Below are 13,159 nucleotides of genomic sequence, written 5' to 3'. Positions count from 1 at the left end.
AAATATTTGCTGTCGAGGTAATGTTAGGTGTGTCAGAAAACTTCCAGATTGGGGAGGGGATACACAGACCAATAAATTAATAGTAGCCACAAGCACAGATAAAAAGGATACTTGCACTGCTTCTACGGGGATGCACAGCTGTCTGGAAAGCAAAATGCTGAGGAGTGTAAGGCCTGCTTGAGATCCTTATGACTCAAGCAAATATATGAGCTGTGTTAGAGTTATTAAGAGCCAAAATAGATGTACATATACCTACTTATACACCAATGCTAGGGTCATACTAAACAAATTTGATGAATTTGAAGAAGTGGTTATGTCACCAAATGCAGAAATTGTAGGGTATCGGGAACACAGTGCCACTTAGACATAATGGAATTTGAATACGGTGAACACTGCATATAGGAAGGACAGAGAAGATAGCAAGGGGGGGTATGTTCTTGATTAAGTAGCAAACATGTATGCAGAAAAGACAGACAAGACAGAATTTGGTTATGCTTTTGATAAAGAAGCACACAAAATCTAAGGTTGTGCACCTAGGTGGGTGGTCAGGGCAATATTAAGTTACTTTGGTGCAACATAAGCACTGGTAAAAACAAAAATGAGAGTTGGATTATGCAAAATGACTGCAATGAATATATTAGCATTAGTAGAGGCATATGATGCAAGAAAGCAAGCTTATATAGCATCAAACAAAAATAAAATAAAATAAACATTCCCGTTTCACCCGTCACTACAAACGCTTGTCTAGTTCTGCCTTGAACTTATTTAAGTTTTCAACCTCCACTACGACATATGGAAGTTTGTTCCAATCATCAACCACCCGTTGACTAAAGACAAATTTCTGTACATTTATTCTACAATTGTCTTTCCTCAATTTGAATTTATGTCCCCTCAGGTGAGCAATTTGAGCAAGAGGAAGAATCCCATCACCACTGAGCTTGCTCAAACCATTTAAGGCCTTATACACTTCAATTAGTTCAACTTGCAGGTGCCTAGTTACCAGATGCTGCAATTTACATAATTTAAGTCTTTTTTGGTAACAGCAACCCACTCATCAAGCTCGTATGCGTTTCAGCAGCTCTACATCCTTCCTAAAATGAAGCCTCCACACACCTGTATGCAGTACTCAAAGTGTGGCCTTACCATTGCCAAGGGGACAATAACCTCCCTATCACTGCTAGCAAAATTTCGGTATATCATTGATAAGACAACATCAGCTACTCTTGCAGCCTGTCTGCACTGCTCAAAAAACTTCATATCTGACTGCACAATGACCTCCAGGTCCTTTTCATTCTCTACTACACTAAGTGTGTACTATACATTTGGTACATTACTCAGGGGTTACTGCTACCCATATGCAGTACTTTACATTTGTCAATGTTAAACTTCAGTTGCCACCTCTCAGCCCATCTGCTCAGCTTTTCTAGATCCTGTTGCGGTAGTATACTATCATTACTCTCAATAACAACCCTGCCAACCTTTGTATTGTCTGCAAACTTAAACATTATCCCTGATATACTTTCAACAATTTCATTGATAAATACTAAAAACAACAATGGGCCCAACCCAGGGGGGCTCCACTAATAACATTAGTCCATGATTAGCAGTATCCATTGATTTCCACTCTCTGGCTCCTCCCAGTCAACCATCCCTTTATCCATAGCAGCAACTTTCCCTTAATGCCATGCTGCTCCAACTTGTACAGTAGTCTTCTATGTGCAACAGTATCAAAAGCTTCCCTAAAATCCAAGTATATGATATCAGAATTATTTTTTGTATCCAGTTCTTTTGTGACCACATCATAGTATCCAATCAAATTGGTTAGACAAGGATTCCACTTTACAAACCCATGCTGTGGCTGAACTATAACTGTAATCTAGTCTAGATGTGGTGCTTCTTTAACCAGTGACTCCGTTATTTCTCCAAAACAGAAGTTAAACTAACAGGTCTGTAATTACTCGTGTCACCTTTCAATCCCCGTTTGTGAATTTTGGGATATATTTGCACATCTCCGGTCCGTGGGGACCTCCCCTGAGTCCAAGGATTCCCTCATAATCATGGCTAAGGGCCTGCTTACTTCCTTTGCTGCCTCTTTTAATATAATTGAATAGATCCCATCTGCCCCAGGTGCCTTCCTTATGTTTAACTTTAGCAATTTCTCCTACAATTTGTTCTTAGTTATTACAAAATCATTTAACTCCCTGTTAGAGTTTTATAAGTTTCTGGCCTCCACTTACCTACAGACTTCCTCCTCTGTGGATGTAGGTCCAAAATACTCATTCAGTTTGTCAGCTACATCAGGATCAATAATCGAACTGTCAACTTCAAGTGGACAAATCTGATTCATCCCCTTCCCTCTACAGTTTACATAAGTAAAGAAGTCTTTACTATTTTCCTTTGCATCCTTTGCCAAAGATTTCTCATAATCTTGTAATATGCCTTAGCTTGCCTATCCTCCTTTGTGACTTGATTACAGCCTTATGGTGCATGGAAGCCTGAGGCCTTATGCTACACCAACCAAAAAAAAAAAAAAAAAAAAATTTTTGAATTACCCAGAGAGAGAGAGAGTCAGAAGTAGAAGGGAATCACCAAGAAAGAGAAGAATGATGATATCTAGCTCAGGACCCTGTGTATGTGCCAAGCCCATACTCACCAGATGTGAGCCCTTGCTTATATCTACCACAGTCCGTGTCACCTGATATGCATCCCATGCATTTTTCTTTTCTGTCATGAGTCTCATTAGTTCATCTGCCATCCATTTAGATCTATACCTTGAATGGTATTTCTTAGTTGGGACAAAAAGCCTAGTAGCTTCCAAGATTACTTCCTTGAATGCTTCCCATTTAGAATTTGCTGTTGGTAACATCATCAATTAGTCCCACTGTACAGAATTTAAAAACTGTCTGAGACCACTGCAGTCGCATTTACAAAAGAAAAAATGCTTCCCTTTACCCCTGATGGTAGTTACATTTTTGAGTAAATCCCACATCAGCACACTGTGGTCACTGCCACCTAGTGGTTCCTTTATCTGCAGATTCTTAATGCATGAAGAATCTCTGCTGATAATCAGATCAAGCGTATTACTCCCTCTAGTTACCTCTCGAACGTGCTGCTGTAGAAAACAATCATCCAATAAAACTACACAATCCATGTTAGTGTGCAAGTGACCAACTCATAAGTTCCAGTCAATATCTAGGAAGTTAAAATCCCCTATTATAAGCCAATCTGATTTACTGGCTCACTCTCTTTCTCTGTACAGTTATTCATTGTACTCATCAGAGTCATTAGTACTATAACACACTCCTACTCTCAATTTTGCTTTCCCAGTGCTTAGGTTACACCAAACTGACTCAACATTGCACTGTCCACCCATGTCAGCTGGATGCACTTCATTAGATTATGTGTTTCTTAACTAATAGCATGGCCCCTCCTCCCTTTCTATCCTGTCTATACTTTCTGTAGTGGAGTACACATTGTACTCCACTAAATTCCAATTCTACATTCCTTATCCCAGTGAGACACCACATTCCTGATATTCCAACAATATCCACCTTCGATTTCTTCACCAGCACCTCAAATTTATTTACTATACTCGTAGAATTGGTGTACATGCACCTATTCTTACTTTTAATTATCCTAACACAGCCCATGTATTTACTTGTTTCATGATAACTCCCAGCTATCCTGGAAATCCCCAGCACCTTGCTTTCCAGGCTGCTTCTCATTCCAATAGAAGCAGTGCAAGTCTATAGTTGTTAATATAACTACTATACAGATAGATAGAGTGGACTAGCAAATCAGAATGTCTTATAATGGGGGATCTTAAATCTCAAGATATTGACTGGAACTTGAGGGTAGGTGGCTCACACAGTAACAGAGTTTTTCTGGACATATTAGATGACTGCTTTCTAACCCAGAATGTTAGAGAGGCAATAGGAGAAACTAATACTGTTGACTTGATTATCAACAGTGACTCTTCATGCATTAAGAATCTCCAGATAAAGGAAGCACTAGGTGTAAGTGATCATAATACACTGATGGGTAAAAGGGAGGAATATTGATTTTGTAAAAGTGACAACAACAGTCTTAGTTGCTAAATTCTTATCAGAGGGACAAACTGATTACTTTGTAATGGAAGTATTAAACATGTTATACAAACTAAGAGATACTGTTCAAGGTTTAGACCTAAATGGGTATCAGATGAACTGCTAATACTAGTGACAAAGCAGAAAATGCACAGGATGATTACATACGATCAGGGGACACAATAAAGTAGCCAAGAATTCTTTGCTTATGTTAACAGTAAAAGGAATGGGATGAACCACATATTCCCACCAGATATAAATAGCAAAAATACTGATGATCCTGTTCAGATTGCTGACAAACTGAAAAAAGGTTTTGTACCTACATTCATGTGTGAAGAAGTTTTTAGGGATGGGAATGATACAGAATACAGAAGTGTGCCGAGTTATAATATCTTGCCTATAAGCTGTAAAGTTAAAATTTAAGTAAATATTTTTGTTAGTCATATATCACTTACAATCCATATTAAGCATACACAAACTGACAAAAGTACCCAGACATACCTGGGATTTACGAAAAATAAATCATACTAGCTTCTGTATGTTGGAAATTGGAATATAAGCAAACACATTCAAGCTACAAGTAAGCAGATTGATGAAATACAGTAGACAGGTCAAGGTGAGCTTAGTGACTTTCAACACAAAGTCATCATCTTCATAATAGTAATAAAGTTGCTTGTGCCACTGCTGCAAACTCTACATTAAAAGCTGGCTGATGTAAATACCAAATGAAAACAACACGGTGCTGTTTCAGTCAGAAACATTTGAGCAGATCGCAAAAACTGATCAAAGAGATCCCATCAGTCCTCATCAAATATCATCAAACAGGAAGCCACATGGACTTATATTAGTACAAGGATGATACAGAGAGAGAGAGATAGCTGCACAGCATTGACTTTCATGGCATAAAATCATATCCATCATCACTGGTCCCAAGAAAGCTGTGTTATGGAATGACAATTCACAGTACATGATATCTGCTCAGATTGATATGTTCATGTCAGGCAGATGCCCAGAAAACATTATTTACCGATGTGAGTTGGCCCAAGTGTCAAAATTGGTGGAGGATATCACTGGCTGAAGTTATTTCTCACGGTTTGGTCTTGAACCAGTGGTATTCAATCCTAGAAAAATTAATTCCATGTGTTTTACATTGACATTCTGAGCAATTCCATTCTTTCTACAGTGTGCTAGCAGTTTTGGGAAAGGTCATTTACTCTTTTAGTATGACAGTACACCATGCCATCTGCACAGCCTGTAGGGACTATCCAGCTCTAATCTGAAAACACGGTCATGAAAAAACTTCACTGGCATACCCAGAGTCCTGACCTTAATCACACTGAACCCCTTTGGGATGAACCGAAACACAGTTTGGGAAGGGCTAACAATAAGCACAATCAGTAGCAGAACTGGCCACTGTGTTGAAGGAAAAATTGATCAAAATATTTCCTTCCTGTTATAAATATTGGTTTGGAATTTACCAAGGATATTGTGTGTAATTAAAGCCAAAGGTGGGCAAACAAAGTTATTAAACATTGTATCAATAAAATTTAACCTAGTAGATATCAAGCAACTGATTGCAAACTCAGTCAACATATAATTTTAAGAATCTTTATTGTTAAATATTAAAAAACATGGGAAGAACCATAAATAATATAGTTATGAATAAAAGCTCATACCAAGACAAGAAACTGCTGTTGGGCTAACAAAGGATAAATCAATAACCAGAAGGCAACCATGCCAGCAAAACAGTCTTCTCTTCTTGGGACACTACAAACAGTCTTCCTAGTAATGGTCTCATTAAAACAAATGTGACCCAAAAAGTTGAAACTCCTGGAAAAACTGCTTTCAATTTTTGATGATTATTAAGTATTGATAAGATGAACATACTATTTATAAGGGTACAAAGTCCAAAAACAATTATTTCTGAGACAAATGCCATCCTTCATATTATATGAAAATAGAAAACAGTTCACCACTTAATGGTATGAGAAGATCTGACCAGAAAGCATCTCAAAGAATCATATTTTTTAAGGCTAAAGTCAATCAGTTTAGTTTAGTTAACTATGTTGAGACACTGGTTAATATCACACATCATCCGTTAGATATAAATGAAAAATATTTATGTGATACAGCTCCAGCTTATTATGTTCTGTCACTTAGAGAATATTTCAACAAAGCTTTTCCTGTAAGATAAACTGATCATGGATTACCACAGTTGTCAACTCCTCCTGATTGGCCACCTAACAGCCCAGACTTACTGATATATGCCAATCTTTTTCCCTAGGAGAAGGTTGCAAGGGAGCAACAAACAATATAAAATTTTGTTTTAAACTGGGAAAATCTGAAATATATGAAATATTAAAAACTGTTTATGGTGATGAAACGTTAAGTCATACTAGTGTTTGAATGGTATAAGCTGTTTAAAGACGGACATGAGGATGTTCACGATGGCCCAAAAAGTGGGCATCCTAGAGTTGCAAAAGTTCAAGAAATTATGGCAAGAGATCGTCATTTGTCCCTTAGAACAATGGTTGATGAGTTGGATAAGAATGAGATGATTTGTCAAATTCTACATGAAGATCTAGGGAAAATATCTGTGCAAAATTTGTACAACATAGCCCCATGAATGAGAAGAAGCAATGAAGAGTGTCATCATGCAAGGACTTCATCCAGACTTGTCAAGACAATCCTAGTTTCTTTGACTAAATGGCTACTGAAGATGAGCATTGGTTGTTGCAGTATGATCCAGAGACAAAGCATCAGAGCATGCAGCTTACTTCAAAATCATCAACAAGACCCAAAACATTTTGTTCACAGAAATCCAGGAATCAAGATTTGCTAATCATGTTTTTCGACAAGCAGGGTATGATTTGCAAGGAATATGTACCTGAAGTTGGGGGGGGGTTGTCATTGCTTTATTCAAGCACTTCAAAGACTACTGAAGCACATTTCCCGGATGAGGCCATAATTTAGAGAGAAAGACAGCTGGTTCTTGTTGTATGACAATGTCCTCACACTTATTGTGAAGACAATTCTGAGGAAACATGGCATTATACAGACCAATTATCCACCCTACTCTCCCGATCTAGCACCTGAGAACTTCTTCCTCTTTCCCAAGGTAAAAACTGACTCCAAGAGGAAAGATATTTCAGGCTGTTGAGGATATAAAGAAAAATGCAACTGCTGAACTGAACAACATCTCTTTGGATGCTTCTGCCGACTCTTTTTAGAAACTTTTAGAACATCATAATAAATGAATTCAATCAGGTGCTGATTACTTTGAATAAAAATAAAACCTTTTTTGAGGTCCTTCACTTTGTGAAGGAGCTCAAAATTCATTTTATTTCACCAGTCCAGGAAATATATTGCCACACCTTGTATATATACACCAATATTATAATTATGGATTACGAACCCTATATTATGAATTCAAAATTAATAAATAACATTAAGTCACATTAGCAAACATCATAACAAAGTGCGTGAAAATGAAGAAACTGCAGTAAACAACCTTTCATTTTGAATAATATGCATACCAAAACAAAATAATAAACATCAATGTGTATGTTGAGATATCTTAAATATGTTTCTATATGGCCACAAAAAATTTACTGCAGTAGACAAAACAGAGTAAGAACCACAGACAGCTGTAATAATCACAACCCAGACTAGCATGCACATCATAAGATCATTCCTATATGCTGATATATAGTGAATGGTGTTATTTCTGGTTTATCTACTGAAGAAAAATAATAATAATTATAGTGAAATAAACTCATTGCTGTGTAGCTATATAGGATATAAATGGAAATTTATTTGCTATTTAAGACATCTCAGCACATACAGTGATGATTATTTCATTCAGTTTTGGCACAAATCTGTCTAGTGTGCACTAGTAAGAAACAAAGTTCATTTTGTTTAGGTACAAATAGATGCTGGGAGACAGGATTATTTCAACTAATGAAAACAAACTGGTGAGTTTGCTATATATATATATATATATATATAAATTGTAAACTCACATTAAATTATTATAAGAAATGGCATTTATTTATTTTTTATTTTAAAAACTGCCTATGGAGTGGGAATGACAAGGCATTTGATCCAACCTGAATGTGTTTGCTGTCAGAAAGGTGCATGTGAAGAGCATTGAACCCAGACTACCTTTGTGCAAAAGGTGCAAAGTTGCTAAGCACTGCCTATCATGGGGGCCTAAAAAAAAAAAAAAAAAAAAAAAGTACATTTTAGACTGTCATAGGGCAACCCACGAAACATCTCAAGCTACCACAGTGTGCCTTTGATTCCGTTTATACAATTTCCATTTATCCTTTAAAGGACACAATGCTAGCATTCTGATATGGAAAAAAAAAATCAAAACTGATTTTATCGATAGACAGGGCAACTTGAATGGCCAGATAACGACAAACATTCTTAAATCTGGCCTATTTGTAATAATGTTCAGTATTTTTGGAATAAAACCCATACTAAATCAGAAATAAAGCTCATACTAAACCAAATTTTTAGAAGTAATCATTAAAGACTGCTTTTCCTTTACTGCACAAATGCAACACCCGTCTGTCAAAGTTTGTTAGAGTTTTACTGCAATGCTGCTCCGAATTACCAGACAAGACTGGGGGGGGAGGGGTTGAACACCAAACCCTACATCTATTTTATCATGCTGCCAGTCTTTGGTTTAGATGTACTGCACTTAAAACTACATACTAAGTTATCCACTATTCAACATTGTTTTCTCTTTGGCCCACTTCATGTTTGCCAAACAGTATCAACTCCAGCTCTACAGACTCTTGCAGGCACTATACCACTTGACCTGCATGTTGTGCTTAGAGGTCTTTGTTTTTACATCCGCCAAGGCATTTCTACAGAATTTCAGGGAATCATTTGCTAATCCTCAGGCTGATTCCCAAAACTGGATGAACCCGATGCTGGAATTTGTTAGTCAACACCTTACAAAATAGATGGAATTCTGCAGAAAAAGGAACCATTACCAAAAAATTTGTTTCTGACGTAACTACACTACTTCCATCATCTGCAAGAAAACAATTTCCCCCACTGTTTACCTCCTACATACTGACTGGACATTGTTTGCTTAACGCAAAACTTTACCAATTCAGACTTTCTAATACGGTCTCCTGTTGATGTGGGCTACCGGAAGACTCTTTTCGCATCCTTTTTTGAATGCTCCAGTTACAAGAACCTAAGATTGCACCTTAAGGCAACAGTTCCAAATTTGTCTCCTGTTGATGTGAGAAGACAAGTTTGTGAGGAGACTACTCATATCTATCAATAATTTCCAGGCCCTGCAAACCTTCTGCAATGCTGCTTTTAATCACAAGAAGACTTTTGACCTCAATGTTAATGCAAGCAAACTGAAAATACAATAAAAATGATAATACAACTTGTTGCCTTTTCTGTTGTCCTGATGACGTCATGTACAATATTTTGCTGGTTTTCAAGAACACACAAAGAAGGTTTAACAGATGCTGCATTTCTGGCTCATCCTTTATCGAGACTCTTGGCAACTAAATCTTTCCGCTGCACAGCGATACCATCATAAACCAGTGACTTCTGATACAACTCTGTTTTAACACATCTAGAACTTGTTCTTGCCTTGCTGATCATATTTTTGGATGACTTTACTACTGCTGGTTGAATGAAGACCTTTTCTCTTTGGAGAAAAGGTCTTCAGTCTTCTGAAGAACTGCCCAACTTTATCCAGTGCTGCCAATGAAGAAGAACTTTGGGCAGCACTGGAGATAAAGACGTGGACAAATACATTATTATATATATTTTTTTACTTTATATTTTCTTTATTTCTTCTGCTGTCCTGTCGCCTGGGAATGATTTTGTGTGTGTGTGCTATTGCCGACACGGGGTTCTTTTGAATGGATCCAAACTTGCTCTGAGCATTCGGTGCGAGACTGTTAAGGTTGGACATGGCACATGCGCAGTTGTGACGTATCCCCCGTGGTGTAGACGGATACTGGGCAGGCTTTCCAGTGATCGTCTACCTGACGAATAAACGCCCAGAAACAACACACGCACTGCACAAACATTATATTACATATATTTTTGGCCTTTTACAGAGCTCTGTATTCATCACAGTGTACAAAGGCGGAGCTGAACTTTCGTTCAGTGGCGTCCTACACACGACACTATACATGTCAACATACTAAACCAGTGAGAATACTATACAAGAAATCGGCATTCTCGATGTAAAATGACATATAGTCCTGGATTATGCGGTTCACTCAAAAACGTATTTAACAACCTGGACATCTTTCAAATTATGCATATAGTAAGAAACACTCTTCACAGGTTAATTCATATTTGTATTTTATTGTGAACCTTCTCAATGATCAGTGTAAAATGTGAAAATAAAATAAAATCGCCAACCTATCAATCCTGCAGACACTAAATCACATGTAGTAGCCATGTCTGAAAACAATACGATCGCCCTCTTTCGTATACAACAATATGTGATATATAATAGAAATTCTGGAATTTTTATAAAAAATTCTACCTATAAAAAAATAACCACAAAAAAAAAAAAAAAAGGAACTACAGTAACTTAAATTCAGCACCATCACGGCTAAGACAGTGGCTGCAGTTGGTGTCGAAAAGACATGCATTCCAATTATGCCTAGAATGGAGAAACTTTTAGTAGCAGAAACAAATGATTCAAGAAAGCAAGCACATATAGCATCAGCGAGCAAAAAATAAATAAATAAAATACTACACACTTCACCTATCCATACACTCCAAGATTTTGTCTAGTTCTTCCTTGAATTTACTACAACCATCCATTTTAACAAGAACTGAGAGTAAAGTGGAGGAGAAATTGTTGAAGATAAACACAAGAAAGGCACCTGGGGTGGATGGAATCTATCCAGTTATATTAAAGGAAGCGCCAAATGAAGTAAGCAAACCCTTCGCCATAATTATGAGAGCTTCCCTGGACTCATGGGAGGTACCCATGGACTGGAGATGTGCAAATGTGACCTCAACCACAAAAGAGGATCAAAGAGAGACACACGTAATTACAGACCTGTTAGTTTAACTTCTGTTCCAGGGAAATTAATGGAAGCACTGGTTAAACAAGCAATGCAGGATCATCAAGACAAGACTTTAGTTATAGCTCGGACACAGCATGGTTTTATTAAGGGGAAGTCTTGCCCGACCAATTTAATTGGATACTATGATGCAGTCACAAAAGACCTGGATGCAGGAAATAACTTTGATATTATACACTTGGATCTTAAAAAGGCTTTTGATATTGTTGACATGGAAGACTGCTGCACAAATTGGAGCAGTGTGGCATTGGAGGCAAATTGCTGCTATGGATAAAGGGATGGTTGAAGGGGAGAAGACAGAGGGTGGTAATCAATGGACACTGCTCTTCGTGCACTAATGTTATTAGTGGGGTCCCTGATGGTTCAGTGTTGGGTCCATTGTTGTTTTCTGTATTTATAAATGATATTGATGATGGTATATCAGGCTTAATATCCACGTTTGCAGACGAATGACACTAATGACAGTAGACTGCTGTAACAGGATCTAGAAAAGTTGAGCAGATGGGCTGAGAGATGGCAAATGAAGTTTAACATTGACAAATGTAAAGTACTACACATGGGAAGCAGTAATTCCGATGTAACGTATCAATTGAGGGGTACCACACTGACAGTGGTAGAGAAAGAAAAGGACCTGGGGATAATTGTGCAGGCAGATATGAAGATTTCTCAGCAGTGCAGACGGTCTGCAAGTGTAACTCATGGTGTTGTGTCAATGAATACAGGAATTTTTCTAGCAGGGATAAGGAGACGATTATCCCCTTGTATAAGGTAATGGTCAGGCCACACCTTGAGTACTGTATACAGATCTGGAGGCCTAATTTTAAGAAGGATGTTGACCTGTTGGAACGAGTACAGAGAAAGGCAACAAAATTAGTGAATGGAACAAGGGGTTGCTCTTATGAAGAAAGGCTTAAATTTTGCAAATTACAGTGTCTGGAGACTAGGCAACTGCGAGGTAATCTGACTGAGGTGTATAAAGCCTTGAATAGTTTGAGCATGCTCAATGCTGATGGGATTCTTCCTCTTGCTCAGAATAATCGCCTGAGCGGGCATAAATTCAAATTGAGAAAAGACGGTTGTACGATAGATGTGCGGAAGTTTGCCTTTAGCCAGCGGGTGGTAGATTGCTGGAACAAACTTCCATCTGTCGTTGTAGAAGTTCATAACTTAAATAGATGTAAGGCAGAACTTGACAAACATTTGGAGCGAGTGGATGGGTGAAATAAGGTTTTTTTTTTTTTTTTGGCTGATGCTATATAAGCTTGCTTTCTTGCATCATGTGCCTTGGCTAATGGTAGTGCTAATTCTAACAGATGGGAGCCTGTTCCAACAACCAATCACTCACTGGCTGAAGGTAAACATCTGCACATCAATCCTACAACCAACCTTCCTCAACTTAAATTTATGGAATTGCTTAAATCACGTTCTGATCTCCCTTTATGAATTGGGAACACATTCGCACATCTGTACACCAAGGCTTGCTTCCTTCCTTTGCCACCTCTATTAATATAATTGGATAAGTCCCATCCGACTAATTTGTCTTTATTATGTTCAGCATCAACAGTTTCTCGTCGATCCTCCTTTCAGTTATCGCAAAGCCGCTTAGCTTCCCATTGGAGTTTTACAAACCTTGTGTAACCAGTCCCATAAAGAATTCCTCATGTGTGAACTTAGATGCAAAAAACCTATTCACATGTCAGCAATATGAGCACGGTCATCAACAGTTAAACCACTTACATCAAGCGGCCCAATATGATTCAATCGTTAAGAGAGCATCATGGATTCGGGAGCCATCTCTATGGACTGCAGATGTGCGATTCTATCTCCAATACATAAAGGGGGAATCATAAGGCAACATGGTTGATTACAGACCTGTTAGCTTAACGACTGTTCCAAGGAAAATAAAGGAATCACTTGTATAAATATAGTGCAAGCGCATCAGAAATATATAGCTATATCTGAATAAATTGGGAATGCCAGAAG

The 13,159-nt window shown here is 37.8% G+C and overlaps 1 protein-coding gene across 1 annotated transcript in view; it reads right to left on the bottom strand.

Moving 5' to 3' along the window:
• Nucleotides 1-10,522, bottom strand: part of LOC150078425 (putative DENN domain-containing protein 10 B) — a 122,713-nt gene extending 112,191 nt beyond the window's left edge. Inside the window, exon 1 of the mRNA XM_090384562.1 lies at nucleotides 10,500-10,522. The gene's annotated coding sequence lies outside the window, so the exon portion shown is untranslated. The remainder of the gene's footprint in view (nucleotides 1-10,499) is intronic.
• Between the last annotated feature and the right edge of the window lie 2,637 nt (nucleotides 10,523-13,159).

The sequence above is a fragment of the Mastigoproctus giganteus genome, chromosome 11 (assembly GCF_048544385.1).
Source record: "Mastigoproctus giganteus isolate SK-2022 chromosome 11, ASM4854438v1, whole genome shotgun sequence".
In the NCBI taxonomy this organism is placed as follows: domain Eukaryota; kingdom Metazoa; phylum Arthropoda; class Arachnida; order Uropygi; family Thelyphonidae; genus Mastigoproctus; species Mastigoproctus giganteus.
Note: the sequence above shows the minus strand (reverse complement) of the source record. Positions and strands in the feature narration are given on the sequence as shown.